The 15,730-nt window shown below is 43.0% G+C and overlaps 1 protein-coding gene and 1 non-coding gene across 2 annotated transcripts in view; both read right to left on the bottom strand.

The window, feature by feature from the left end:
* The window catches only part of TSPAN7 (tetraspanin 7), a 128,115-nt gene that overhangs the window by 22,522 nt on the left and 89,863 nt on the right, over positions 1–15,730 (bottom strand). The gene's annotated exons all lie outside the window — the stretch shown is intronic.
* LOC111728453 lies at positions 8,225–8,328 on the bottom strand. The gene has a single exon (XR_002775741.1). It is a non-coding gene; the product is annotated as a small nucleolar RNA U13 (small nucleolar RNA).

Raw genomic sequence — 15,730 nt, 5'->3', positions numbered from 1 at the left:
ATTATGTGGAAAATGACAGTACCTGGGCTATCTTTTATTAATTCCCAATACAGTGCCAGGCACAGAGTCAATGTTTACTATTCATTGAAAAAAATACATTTCATTTCTCTGGGCCTTAGAAACTGTATTTTATAAAATGGAGCCTGTCAAATGTCAAATACTTATAAAACTTCTACGCCGGGTAAATACTGTAAGGTCACATAAAATGAAACCAATGAGAAACTTGCCCTATACTTTCCCCTCTAGCATTAACAGACTACCGCTGCAAATATCCCAATGTAAATGTATTGAACAAAAATAAAAACTCAGTTAAGCTCGTTGTTGTTTAGGCTGAATATAAGTCTCATCTAGAGACTTTGGACTCCATGAGATTGCTCTGAAAGATTCATAGCACTTCAGATATGAACAGCTGCATTCTACAAACTGCTACTGCCAATCATTATAAGAATGTGATTGCTTTAATGAAAATACGTACTACTGATCACATATAAGAGTCTTAGCTTACCTTTCTATGACCAGTGATTTCATGAAGTTCAGTTACTATCATAACAAATGTTAAAGGCAGTATGTCAAAGTCAACACAAATTCTGATTTTAAGGCAAACAGTATTAAGACTGTTCTATGCCTTTTCTCCTTTCGAAACCTAATACAACCATTACTTTGTAAATGAAGTGTATAGGAAGCCTCTCCTCATATAAAGTACAAAGCCTACAATGCCAGTGTGTTAGAATTGTCCATATAATGTAAATTACAGCAATATTCCATTTTTGCAAAAAGATTCTTTTTGCAGAGATCAATGGTGCCTCTTAAAGTTTGCCAGTGGGTGCAAACAAATACAATACTATGAACACCATATTCCATGGGAGAAAATAATATCCAACTTCCTGAACTTGACCAAGTTAATTATCTCCTAAGGGACTCACTCACGTTCGTATGGATAATGTGGAGACTGGGTTAGACCAGCCACTTCTAGCACGCATATGCTAGGAATCTAAGAATAACCCAGAGAGGAAAGGCCTTCTCCAATGTTGCTATTATCCTACTCAAACAACTCCTACTGGACCAGGCTCTGTGTTGGAAACCTGAACTCCACATACATAAAGCCTTCTGTACATACCACAGCTCATCTCTTTAGCCTTACCTCTCTCACTGCCCTTTATGTGCTCTACATAGTTTCAGAAAAAAAAAAAAAAAAACTAACCTATTCTCTATGTGGTTCCCAACCTTTATTCATGATAATCCTTTTACCTAAAATTCCTATACTTCCCATCACTCCCTGTCTATATCCTAAACTCTTCTGGCATACACTGTACCCACTACTCCCAACCTCCTTAAACCTACTCTTCAGTATGCCATGCTCCTGCTATGCCCTATCCCCACCCAATGCACATCTAGGATTATGATGCCCTTGAGGGCAGGAGCTGTGTTCCCTGTACACTCAATACTACTCTGTGGAGGCTGAATGAATGAACAAGTAGCCAGGTGTAGAATTAAGAAATGGAAAGAAGTTTCAAGTTTTCCATCCTCCCACTATACCCCCTGAACCACTGTGAGGCATCAGCAATGGTAAGGATGCCAATCTGACCCACTGAGTGGGGAAAGCAGAATGCTAAGAAGAAAAAAGAAAAGATTAAATGACAAGGGAGAAAAATGGTTGGGGTATAGTACACTCTTGGGTGAATAAGACCATATTTGTAAGTGATAGTGGTGGATTTGGGGTGAACATTAGGAGAAATTGGCAGGCAATTAAAGGGGGGGAAAACCTATAAGCAAAGGACTAATGATCCATAAAACACTATAATCAACTAGTGCTTTTCCACATTATTTCTATTATAACAATGTTTCTTCCAAGGATAAGAAGCATAACAAAGAGAAAACAAAGACAAAAGTCACTGTCATCTGTATGATGATTTTTTTTCTTCGTTCCTGTCAACACATACCCATAAACGCATATTTGCAAATACCCACAGGAAAACCACTTCTCAAACATTTAAAAGTTCAAACTGAAAAGCAAGGGGTGGGTTCTTTTGGCATCTCTCTCTCCTACTTTTAAGTGCAATGAGTAAGTTCAGAGTTCGCCAAAGCAATTTTTTGTCTGAGCTCCTCAGAGACCTCAAATTCCTAAATCAATCATCAGTGTGCTACCTTTCCTGTGGCAGTTTTTCTTCTTTCACAGAGGAATTGATTAGCAAGTAGCCAATGCTGTGGTTTGAGGAGGAGACGGATCAAAGACCACAGACAAACCAGAGAAGTGGCCTGATGGAGGATCACTACCATCTTACATGCTCGCAAATCAACTGTAGGCTGGGAAGGCAGGCCCAGCCCTCATCAGCAGTACCAGGCTGAGGCTATTGGTCTCTTCCCAGCATCTCGCTTTTCTATGTGCTCATACTACAGTTCAAAATTTATGGGTAGCAGAATACCACTAACTACCATTAACTTAGGCTTGGAAATGAGGTTGAGTAACACTGTAATTGTATTCTACCATTAAATAACATAGATCAGAACTAGTAAAGCTCTTGCGTGATAGTATGTGTTACTTTAAAATTATACTGAAAGCAGATTACAGATAGGTTTGACAATATGCCAAGAGGTATCGGAAATGCTCTGGAAGAGATTTATTGAGGTTTCTTTTAATCCTAAAGGAGATATTAGGGAGTAGGTAACAGACATAAATGAGTCCCAAAATGAGTCCTCCTGCTCCTGCCAAGGCAACTGGGCTAATGCTGAGAAGGTTCCTTGCTGATCTTACCCGGATCCTCCCTCCTGATTCTCAGTGGAGCCAGGGGTACAGGGTTTCCATCTTTCTCGCACACTCAGAGGCATTAGACTTGGGCCCACTCTCTTTTTTGCACTCAAATCACAGACCTTTTGACAAAATTGCTGCAGCTGCTCTCATGTAGGTTTGGGTCAGAGAGGGCAAAGTCATAATTTCCTCTCACTAAATCCACAATCCAGAGTTTGTGAGCCCCACCTTGTCAATGAACACATGCGCACTAATGATGATACAAGTTCTTATTTATCATAGTATGCAATTGAAAAAAAAAGCCAATAAATTGAATCATAGAGGTACAGGCTATCAAGAAGAGACTCCTTCCTTAGAAGCTATATGGGATAGAAAACACTACATCTAAAAACCAATCAAAAGAAAACACAGCAGAGATCATAGGCAGAAATCTCAGCTAGATTGCATTTTAGGTGAAAGCCGCAATTCAATCATCCCAGAGGTTTACAGGTTAATTCCTTCTTGGCAACTACATATAGAGGTACTATAAACTATCTTGCCTCCATTCCAGATAGTTCTATGACTCAGAAAAAAAAAAAAAAAACATCTGGCACAGAAACTCCATATATATCATAATTAAAATACAGATTTCCTCAGAAACTAGGATTTAAGAGGAAAAGTGGGCAACAAACTACTCTTTCAGCTGACTTTTATGTGGATTTGCGTGCTGAGGGGATTGGGGGGGTGAGTGTGAGTCTTTGCACAATGCGGGGACCTGATTTTGCAGAGGTGGACAAAGCAACCAGAAAGGTAAAGAAACCAGCAGCTTCTATAATCTCGTGCTCTTTTCCTTAAGTCTTAAAAAATAACAGTGTGAATCTGTTACATTTACAACTTAAGATTGTATCACAAATTATTTGTGTGTATACCTTGTGTTTTAAAATATATGAAATTTGCCTTTGCTTCACTAGTGTAAAAAAACATAAAACAGACTAAGAACTAGAATTTATTGGGTTTTTTTCCCTGGGCTTGAGAAATTACTCCTGATGGGTAGCAGGAAGGGACTCAATATGTTTAAAAGAAAGTTAAAGCTCTGAACTAGGGGTTAGGTGATCAGGGCTTCAGTTACAGTTTTGTTAGTAATTAGCTGTGTGACTTTGGGCAGATCACCTAACCTCTCTGGGCCTCAGTTCCCTCTTCAGTAAGAGGAAGAAGTGGAGAAACCTGATTCCCACTGCTTCTCCCCAGCTCTAACATTCCGCTACAACAAATCTGAATCTCAAGTATATTTAAATATATTTATGTGCCTTTGGGCAAACAAGCAAAAGAAAGTTCATGAAGTCTCCCTGGAACTGATAAACCAGCAGCAGCAGTGGTAAGAAAGTTGGTTCATTCTAGATCCGAAGTCCAATATTGTGTTATCTTTCTGAGGTAGCAAGAAACTCCTGGGTGAGAGAGAGAAGGAAGAATGCCTAACAGGGCACACATTTGTAGATTATGCAGACATCTAAAATTTCATAAGCTCAGTAGCATAACAAAACCTTTTCCTTATACATGATGATGTTTATTGTTACCTTAATGGCAATGTGAAGTATGTTTTGAGCTGTTCCTCTCTAGGCAAGTATTTTGGCCAGTTCAACCCTTTGATTCATAGTGCTGCTTGAAGCCATTTTCACACTTTCAAAAGCATCTGGGATCTCTTAGAGATAATCTGCATTTTGTTTTTATGTCTGTGTGTACTTGCCAGTGTGGGGGTGGGGTGCGGTGGGGAAGAGAATGGGTGTTACATGGCTGAGAGATTAGTGGCATCATTAAAAAAGGATAAGGAGGTTGAGAAGAGAGAGAGGAGTGAGAGAATCTTAAATGCTGATTTGTTAAACCTGAGCCAGAGAACCAGGAGGGAAATCCAAAGACCATCTGGCCCAAGCCCTGTTATCCACTGGGCCTGGGGTGATCAAAGGCCACACAGGGAACGTGCTCAGAAGGCAGCTGACGGTTTGAGGCTGGAGTTCAGGAGTGAGTCAGAGCTACAGGTCAGGACTGAGGCCAGAAGTGACAGCTGAGGGAACAAAGAGACTCAGGAAACAGCAGCAGAGGGGGAAGAGCAAGGGCTAAGGTTTGAGGAAGACTAGTGTCACTAGAATGTGGGAGGACAGTGCTGAAAGACGGGAAGCCATAAGGAGACACAGAACAGAGTGGACGAATCAATGAAGGTCACTGCTAATAGAAGAAGTAGGAGACACGGGACGGAAAGAACCTTTTTTTCTCTTTAAAGACGGCTGGGAAACAAAATACCAGCTCAAGTCTTTGACCACAGGTATACTAATGAGAAGACATGTACTCTTTACTCACCCAGTAAAGCCCCCTGAGATTAGATTTCATATTTAAATATTATTATATCCTGTAGCCAATTCACAGACTTCACGTTTCAGGAGCTAGGTCCTGAGCTTAGGGCAATTCGTCGCGAACTCTAGCCTCTATTTGGATTTTATCAGTGACCCTTCAGTCAGGGTATGAAATGCAGATTATCTCTAACAGATCACAGATGCTTTTGAAAATATGAAAAGGGCTTCAACCAGCACGATGAAAAGCCAGAAATTCCAGGCCAGGCTGTGTGTCCATCACAGGCTCTTTATGTGTGCAGTGAAAGCAACTGATCATTTCATAGGAAATGGCTTCAGGCATGCTGTAAGTCCAGCGGACCATGCTTCCTTCTCTCGGTTGCTTTAAGTTGCATTCACCAGCTTGCACTTTAGCCTGTCCTCTACAAAGTGAAAGGACATGCCCAGTGACATCTCCAGGGGCCCATCCAGTGTGAGATCATGCTGCTTTGGATTGCCCAATGATCTTCAGAGCAGCCAAAATCAAGTTCAACTATTAGCTAAGATGCAGAACACACTGCTCAACAGAACAGCATTCACCAAAGGCCTGTGCTGGCTGGGCTCTGTGTTCAGCCTAGGGGAGCCTTGCTGAGGGGTAACTCGAAAAGGTGGCTGGCTTTAATGTCCTAGAAGTGGTCCGCGAAGTGATGGAAATTGATCCATATGATGACAGTATTTTCTGGATTAAAAACCAGCTCTGAACATGGTGGAGATCTTTGAAATTGGCCTATGACAGAAAATCAAGGCTATATAGTTAATAAATGTGACTTTATGAAGAGACCCTTCTACTACTTAAATAACTAAACTCCTTCAAATGAGTGCCCCAAAGCTCTACCTTATACTTAATTTCATTATTCAATAAATAGTGTCACAGAGAATTTCCAAACATGTTATTAGGGATTCTGGTTATCCCACTGGGGAATGAGAAAGAATGGGTGGCCCTGAATTGATTTCTCCTTTCCTTTGTATTATTTACACTCTACAAGCTTCTGGACTTTAGATATTCTTCACCTGAAAATATAAATCCCCAAAGAACTCCCACAAAGCAAAAAAAGAAATTTAACTCCATGTGTACCAGTGCACTGAGAAATGTTCCACCACATCAGGGAGGAATGTTAAGGGTAGTATATTCTGAGCCTCTTGGTATTACTTTTTGTTTATAAGCATTGTTGAAGTCCCCTTGAAAATGTTTAAGATAGGACATAAGGTTTTCATCCATATGAATAAGGAGTGTCTTACTCCAACTTCTAGTGTTCAAGAGCAGTGAAAAGGAGAAGGGAGCAAACCAGAGGTTAAGACTATACAAATGCAGCTCACACCTCTGGTTTCACAATGACCCAGATACATAAATAGATGTCATATAGGTAAATGCCTATTAGGAATTGGGGCCAGCAAAGCCACTTACCAGGAGATTTATGTACTTGGAAATCAGGACCAGCTGTAGTGACTAAAGTGACAGAAGCTTAATGTTTGGGGGATTCCCTCTACGTCACACCTCCTCCATGAAGCCTCCCAGTTGACTTTGCTTGTGTTTATTATAAAACCTGTTGGTATTTTCCTTGTGTTCAGGAGTTTGAGACCAGCCTGAGCAAAAGCGAGACCCCATTTCCAAAAATAGCCAGGTGTTGTGGCAGGCAGCTGTAGTTTCAGCTACTTAGGAGGCTGAGTCGAGAGAATCACTTGAGCCCAAGAGTTTGAGGTTGCTGTGAGCTGTGACACCACTCACTCACTCTACCAAGAGTGACAAAGTAAGACTCTGTCTCAAAACAAACAAACAAACGAAAAATCCTGTTGATATAGTTTAACACACACAGAGCTACCAAGAGTCTTAGCATCATTAGCAGATAGCCAATCACCACTTAAGAAAGAGTTGTGGGGAGAAATTACTTTCCATGCTTCCATTTCTCACATGACCAGCACTATGAAAAGACTGATCAAATTTTATACTAATGAAAAAAAGATATTTTTTAAAAAGATCATGTCACAGTAAGCTTATAAACAAAAACAACTGTATTAATGTGTGCTGAAAGAAAATTCCTTCTAACCACATGTTTATCCTACCTTTTATTGATAATTGTATATATATCAAGATTTTAAGAGTCACGTGGGCCAAGTGTGGTGACTGACTCATATAATCCCAGCACTTTAGGCAGTCTGAGGCAGGAGGATGGTCTGAGCCCAGGAGTTCAAGACCAACCTGAGCAACACAGGGAGAACCCGTGTCTACAAAAAAAAATTCAAAAAATAGCCAGACATGGTGACACACACCTATAGTCCCAGCTACTCAGGAGGCTGAGGCAGGAAGATGGCTTAAGCCCAGGATTTGAAGGTTGCTGTGGGCTATGATGACACCACTGCACTCTAGCTGGGCAACAGAGTGAGACCTTGTCTCTAAATAAATAGTCATGTGGGAGGGAATCAAGTCCCTAAGTCCTTTCCTTCTTTAAACCAAAGCTCAGCTATACCTTCTACCTTATTTTCCAAGAAAATATGTCATTCAAACATTCTGTCCTGATAATCACTGAAGCAGAATCATTGCTTGTCTGACAATAATTCCCACTTCTTAATTTGAAAGCCATTCACTGTGCTTATAGCACAAAGTACCTCTGGAGTACATGGTAAGAGCTCAGTAAATACAGAATGAACCTTAGCAATGAGCTCTTCTTCTGGTCCAGCTCCCTTAGTCCAGCTCCCTTAAAGTGGCCGTGTCCTCAGCAGTTACAGGAAGAAAGGAAAGTGCATGAACGAATCCTACCATTCACTGCATAAATGCGAACCTAAATGCTAATCTGGACCAGAGCCGCACACATCTCTTTCATGATGATATTGTTGAACAAATTTGGCTTTTCAGGAGTTTCATTATCTCCAAAAGGGAGAAATCTCTTTGCATAATTCCTACATAGGAAAATCTGCCAAATACCAAAAACAAAACCATAGTCCTAATAAATGTATCATATGTAGGGAACAGCTAGAACTCAGATGGTGAAGAAGTCACTGAATTCCCAAGTTCCATGCGCCTAAGTACTAATAGGGTGTCCTGCGGTGAGGTAGTTGTCTTTTAGGTGAAACTGGATAAGACATAATATCAGAGGACCTGCTGTTTTTTTTTTTTCCCTCCCATCAGACAGGTGATGTGCCTGCTTTGTAAGAAGGCTTGAGGGAGGCACATCTCGCACATCAGTGTGAAAACCCAATCATCATGCTTACGAACTACAAAAGGATGTGGGACCTACAATTAAATGAGGGAAAACTGAGGAAGAAGGCATGTGTGCAGTATTCAAGAACAAGATTCACATACAAACAGTGAGGTGCCATTCTTTTCAGTGATCCTTTCTCCTGAGGTGTTTTTTTTTCACTGCAATCTCAAACTCCTGGGCCCAAGAGATTCTCTGATCTTGGCCTCCCGAGCAGCTGGGATGACAAGTATATACTACCTCACCTGGCTAACTTTTTATGGAGATGGGGTCTCACTATGTTGTCTGGCTGGTCTCCAACTCATGGCCTCAAGCAATCCTCATGCCTCAGCTCCCCAAAGTGCTGGGATTACAGGCATGACTCCCTGTGCCTGGCCTCTCCTGAAGTGATTTAAGGAAAACAAACAAATACAAAAAGCCACTTCTATTAGTGATTTAATTAACTTTCCTCTCAACACTCATATACACATGTCCCACTAACACCAAATGAAATAAACAGGGAAAATTCAGACATCTAATATTGACATGGAATTACAAATAAAATAACCTTAAGGAAATATATTCTTGACAAAAAAAAGAAAAAAGGTCATTTCAGAAAGGCACAAAGAAGATACTTGGCCATGTCCACTGCTACCACCCTGGGTCAAGCCCCCCATCTCTCTCTAACTCCAGCCTTGCCCCCATGCCTATTCGCAACACAGCAGTTAGGGTGATACTGTTAAAACCTAAGCCTGGTAACATCACTCCTTTGCTCCAAACCTTTCCATAATAGGAAAGGCCAGTGTTCTCACCATGGCCTGCAAGGCCGTACTTGACCGGTAGCCCTCTCTGGGGCTCTGGCAAGGCTCCGTCTGTTCCAGCCTCACAGGCCTCTTTATTGGCACGCTCCTGCCTTGTCCTTCTGCCTGGACTTCCAAGGTCTACTCATTGCTTCAAGTCTCTGCTCCTCTCTGAACCCTTCCCTGATGGCCCTATTTAAAACCAGAACCCTGCTGTCCAGGAGGGCTCCAGCTGAAATTTCTCTGTTACATTTGTCACCACTGTGTACTATTTACCTTCTTAGTCTGTGTCCCAAAATGAATGTAAGCTTTGCAAGGACAGGATTTTTGCCTTATTCACTGGTGTATCACCAAGGCAAATGTCTGCTCACAGGAGGTGCTCAGTAAATGTTTGCTAAAGGACTGAACACAAGATGACAGGCAGGTAAGAGTGAGCTTCGGGGGCCATGAAGTTTATTGTCACTAGTACTTCACTGAAGGGGCCAAACAGTAGGCCTGACTCTTCAAAGGCCCAGGCAGCTGCACTCAGATAAAAACCTATTCTTTGGCCAGTTTTCTTCTAATACATCACATTGCTTCATAAATGTCTGCTTTTGGCCACCAGGGGGGACTAAATGAGAAAACATGGGAATGATTCCTCCTAATCCATCACCACTAATGGAAAAGTAATTTAAACATCTAACATCCTATAACTCCATGAGGTCTGGATTTTTTTTTTTTTTTTTTAGATAGAGCCCTCTCACTCTGGCACCCTCAACATAGTGCCGTGGTGTCATAGCTCACAGCAACCTCAAGCTCTTGGGCTCAAGCAATTATCTTGCCTCACTTTTTCTCTTTTTTATAGAGATGGGGTCTTGCTATTATTGCTCAGGTTGGTCTTCAACTTCTGAGCTCAAGCAATCCCCCACCTCAGCCTCCCAGAGTGCTAGGATTATAGATAGACATGAGCCACCGCACCCAGCCATGAGGTCTGTAACTGATGATCCAGAGCCAAGAGAATGAACAGAGTTTATACCAGTAAGATTTCTTTCTCTCCGGCTGAAAGGAAGAGCAGAGAGAGGGCTGTGGGTTTTCGGTATGTGACATACTTTTGGGGGCAAGGCACAATTGTAAGAGGGACTTTACCTAATAATGCTATCAGTGAAACCTGGTTTCTTGAACCCTCAATGAATCCTCAACAATTAAAAAAAAAGATTCTTTCTCTCTCGCTCTTTTAAAAACCACACAACTGGGGTACATATTAAATACTAAGCACTATGCTAAGTGCTTTAATGCTTTTAACCTCCAGCCTTGGGGCCACATGCAGCCTTCTGGATCTTGTGTATAGCCTTTTGACTGAATCCAAATTTTACAGAGCAAATCCTTTTTAAAAAGGGTACTTGAGGATCAGAAGGGCCATATGACGCCTTAAAGCTGCATACTGCTTCCCCCTGACCGGCTCAGTTTTCCTAATAACCCTATGAAACACACCCAAGGTCACCACCACTGAGCAGCAGAACAGGTACTCAAAGCCCTTCATGCACTCTTTAGCCTGCCTGTGAAGGGCCTTTCTCCCCAACCCTCTATTCCTAACTCTTCTACAAGAAGAGCTCCTGAGCCAATGTTATTCACCTTGGCACTGATTTGTCATTGAAACAACCCTGAGAATTTGACCGCCACAGTTAAAAAATAAAACCTGCAGGGTGGCGCCTATGCTCAGTGGGCAGGGCGCCAGCCCCATATACCTAGGGTAGCAGGTTCAAACCCAGCCCCAATCAAACTGCAACAACAACAAAAAATAGCCCGGTGTTGTGGCCGGCACCTGTAGTCCCAGCTACTCGGGAGGCTGAGGCAAGAGAATCGCCTGAGCCCAGGTGTTGGAGGTTGCTGTGAGCTGTGTGACGCCACTGCACTCTACCATGGGCAATAAAGTGAAACTCTGTCTCTACAAAATAAATAAATAAAACCTACCCTAATTAATTTATTTTAAAATACTATACGTCATTTTCCTCTTTCACATAGGCAAATATATATAAATGAAAACAAGTTCCACTGCAAGCTGTACTGTGCTCCTTTAAAAGGCAAGATGAGGAATAAATATCCTCACGTGTATGGCGTGATCAACCAGCAATGTTCGCCATGTCAGGGATCCTGCACATACCTGTAAGAGAACCAAAACGAACGACCAACCAACATGAAATCTGACATGCAAAGGGAAAAATGTAGTGTCTTGAGTATTTCTTTCTTCTACCAAGTACATTCTGGAAAAAAAACATTTAAGAAACTGAATGACTCTGGTTTGGGCCCTGAGAAGAAAACCAAGAGGCCACAGCAGCAATATATAGGAGAACCCACTTTGAAGCTGTGGAATCATCTGACTTTGAACCTAGCTCTGGCCGAAAGCAACGGGCTAAGTCACCAGCTAAAGCAGGGGACATGGTGTCTGCTCAGTCCACACCCTGGGAGGGAGCTTGGATTGTTCATGAACGAAGGGCACAGTCTGGAATACAGTTAGACGTGTATGTGTCTGTCAAAACAACATTTATTGGGCAGTACTGTGTTCTTTACATGCTTCATCACGTTTATTCTTTTTTTTTTTTTTTTGAGACAGGGTCTCACTCTTGCACCCTGGGCTCACAGCAACTTCAATCTCTTGGGCAAACTCCTGCCTCAGCTTCCTGAGTGGCTGGGACTATAGGCACCAGCCACAACACCCAGCTAGTTTTTCTACTTTTAGTAGAGACAGAGTCTCGCTCTTGCACAGGCTGGCCTGGCACTCTTGAGCTCAAGCAATCCTCCTGCCTCAGCCTCCCAGAGTGTTAGGATTATAGGTGTGAGCTGCCGCGCCCGGCCTCATCCCATTTATTCTTAATCTCTGTCTTGTGGATGACAACCTGAGGCTTTCAGATGGTGACTTTCAGCAACTTGGTAACTAAGTGGTCCAGCCCAGAGTCAAACCCATCTCTGTCCAACTTGAATGCAGCTGACCCTGTGGCAGTGTAAGGAGAAGTGGGCAGGGCCTAGGGCTGGGCTCCTCTTCCCTCCCGTATTATCCACCCTGTCCTCTAGGTAGCTGAGTGCTGTAGCCAGAAACCTGGTTTTCTTTACGCTGCCTAAGGGCTTCCTAAGAGGGAGTTATGAGGAAACCAGCATCCTGAACCCATTTCCACAGTGTTTGTAAATGTCAACAGCCAGGAAACCTGGGAGAGGCAGGGTAGGAAGAGATGGACTCTGTAAACTGACCCTGTAGGCACTGGCCTTTCCCTTCTTTCCTGGGTCATGCCTCCCAGGCTCCCTACTGGGCATGCTCCAATTTATGAACTGTGCTGTGTTCCACAAGATTACTTACTTTGAACTCTAAATGCATTTTCTTTGGGAAACAGTGTTCTATACGGTGGCTATGTTTCTAGGCCAGTCCTCAAAAAAAAAAAAAAAATCTATATTTAAGCCAGTATTAGGGAAAGTTATAGGGAAACAGATTTTTGACTCAATACAAGGAAGAACTTTATAATAATAGGCATAGCCCAAAATGGAGTGGGTTGCCTTGGGAGGTGTTACAACAGAAGGTAAACAGCTTTTTGGGCATCCCCACAGTCTCCAGAGGCAATCATAGGACAGAAGTTCTATGGATGGGAAACCAGCAGGAAAGGCTAAATCGCACTGATTTTCAAAAGCTATTCTCAGCCTGACTACTGTCCCTGAAGCCTTATGATTTTCCTAGTCAATTATCCCCCTGGATTTTCATACATGTCTGAATAAGAGCTTTAAGCAGCATAGAAATTAGAAAAACCATTTTCCCAGGCCCTGAATTTCATTTCTTTCGACCTCCAAAAGGAAGTGATGGGCCACGTAATTTCGTTACAGGAAGAGCAAGAGGAGGACCAGACTGTTCAGTATAATGAGGTTGCAAAACCCAAACGAGCTGTGGGATATAGTACATGAAGGAGCATTTGCCTTATTATTTTAAAACTTCTATTTTCTCAAGGCAAATGTAGTCGCTACCATTTCTCAGCCAGAATCAGAAATCCTGGCTGACTTTAAGACTCAGTAAAGCTGGTTAAAAATAAATTCTCAAAAGCTATAGATACAACCTTCATACTTTTCACAAAGAGACAACAATTCTGTCCAAAAATCTGATGCACACTGGGATTAAAAAGAGAAAGTGTCTAACAAAGTGCTATTAGTCAGGGCATATTTCACCGGAAACCTATTTCTATATAGTAACTGTATAGCTCCTTAGTTGCTGTGATTGGCAAAGAAGTGGGGGCAAATAAACCTCACTTTTGGCTCCCCGGTGTAACAGAGCCATCAGGCTTGCCCCTGTGGGAAGCATGCTGGTCCTACCTGCTTGACCCTCCTGTCTCATCACTGCCTAGCCAGGTTCTACCTGCCCCTTAGAGCATAACCAAGATGCCCTTTCCCCCAAGAGGCCTTTTCTAATGTCAAAAGGCAATCATCATTTCATACGCCTCTGAACACGCTTCAAAGTTTCCACATATTGCTTATGAGTGACATTTCTACCTTGTATTTTAAGGCTTTGTGAACACCTTATCAGCACTCCCAGTGCTCTGCTCCCAGAAAACAGAGGTGTCACGGGTGGAACTGTTATTAACTATATAAATCCGGTGGCATCTGGTGTTTGCTTTTGATAATGAAACATGATCAGAAAAGGCACTTTGATTGCAAATCTCACATCAAGGGCACATCAACAGGGCATCCCTCTCTGGTCTCTGAGGTTGCTAAGAGGGCATTGGGTGGGAGAGGTGGGGTGGGGGCCTGGAAAGTGCAAAACAAAAAGGCTACAGGGCCATAATAGTCAAGTGTAGCAGCAGCATTAAAAGCTGTTGTATTCTTTCTACATTGTCCCTAGAAACAAATATGACTGCTGTGGCCTCAGGCAAATTAGAAGTCTAGAGAAGTACAACTTGGCAATCAAGCCCCCTACTCAAGGACCACTGATGTAAGCCCCCAAAAGTCACCATCAGCAATTTATTTTAGAAAGTTAGGCTTCTCAGCAGAAAGCAGAAATCCTTCCTCTTTGACAGTGTCAGCTGAAAGTGACTAGCCCACTGACCACTCTTTAAAGGAGCATGAAAGGGGCCAGAATAGCTGAGTCCTGCCTGTGCCCCACATAAAATAAGGGTCAAGGACATACTTTTGTGGGCATTGGGAAACCACCAGATCTTATCAGATGTCTACACTCAAAGCCAAGAGCCATCTGAAGCCCTGGCACAGACTCTGAATGACTGTGACCACAGACTGCACTGGCTAGCTGGCAGGGTGGACCGGCAGGCACCACAGCTATATTCTGACCTCTGAAATCAATGAGTTCTATTTTTTGCTAAACCATTCTCTCAATTCATTTTGCCTTGCATTGTTCAGTCACAAAGTATCTTAACCATGGATCATGTGGCTACAGGAAAAAGAAGTCGTGTAGGCCACCTTAGGCAGAGGAGCTTCCCGAAGGCCACAGGCATCTTGTGTAAAAGCATAAGCAGCTGACAACTCCAGAGACAGGAGCCTCCCCTACAGCAGTGGATCTAGGATGTGCTTCTCCTGCACATCTGCTGCACTTCTCTCTCTCTAGCCTCCAAAATCTCCCATCAGAGCACTCCCCAATCCAAACACCCAACAGAGACTGGTGAGCAGAGAGAATCTGAGAGGTCCAGCTCAGGTCAGGCCACCTCTCAGAAATCAGCTGTGATGCGGCCAGGGCCATCCATGTCCCAAAGCTCCATCTTAACAGCAAGCGTTAGGAGAACAGATGCTCAGAAAAAGCTATGAGCAGGGCAACCCGCTGATTAACATGTCACTGAGACTTGGTCACCCTCTTTTTCCTCCTAGAATAAAGGATAGGGACTGTGAAGCAGTTTATGTGTTCAGCCTGACTCTGTGGGCTGTGCAGTCCAGAAAATTCTGGTGATAGACCCATTATCAGTATAACCCTTTGCCTAGAAGAAAACCCTGGGGGAAACCTGACTCACATAGCCACAAGTAGCCTGCACCAATGAGAAGCAGCCCTGGCTGCCTAACCAGGGTGATTGCAGGAAGATTCAGCACTGGAAATTCCCAGGGGGCCAGATGCTTCCCTCAGCTTCTGCACACAGGTGGCACAGGCCCTTGACCATGCAGGGCTCCATGCCAAGTGACCTCAAACTACCCTAAAGGAAATGCCTTGCTGCCAGACTCACTATACTCTATGGACAATACAAAGTAGGTCGGTCTGTCTCTCTCTCTTTTTTTTTAATTGAGGCAGAGTCTCACTCCTGTCACCTTGGATAGAGTGCTGTTGTGTCATAGCTCACAGCAACCTCAAACTCTTGGGCCTAAGCAATCCTTTTGCCTCAGCCTCTCAAGTAGCTGGGACAATTAACGCCAGCCACAAAGCCCAGCTATTTTTAGAGACAGGGTCTCATTCTTGCTTGGGCTGGTCTCGAACTCCTGAACCCAAGCAATCCACCTGCCTCAGCCTCCCAGAGTGCTAGGATTACAAGCGTGAACCAATGCGCCCCACCAAAGTAGGTCTGTTTTAAATGATCCATTGGCAGGCGGATCCTTTGGATATCCTTCTGCCAGCCTCCATTGAGCCTCTCACCACATCTTGTCAAATAGTACTCCTTCTCCCTGCTTTTTAAAAAATTGAAATGAGGCCTTTCTATTTAACCCAGGTTA

Source organism: Otolemur garnettii, unplaced genomic scaffold (assembly GCF_000181295.1).
Source record: "Otolemur garnettii isolate 467f Iridium unplaced genomic scaffold, OtoGar3 scaffold00158, whole genome shotgun sequence".
Classification (NCBI taxonomy): domain Eukaryota; kingdom Metazoa; phylum Chordata; class Mammalia; order Primates; family Galagidae; genus Otolemur; species Otolemur garnettii.
The sequence above is the reverse complement of the archived record's forward strand: the minus strand, read 5'-3'. Positions and strand labels throughout refer to the sequence as shown.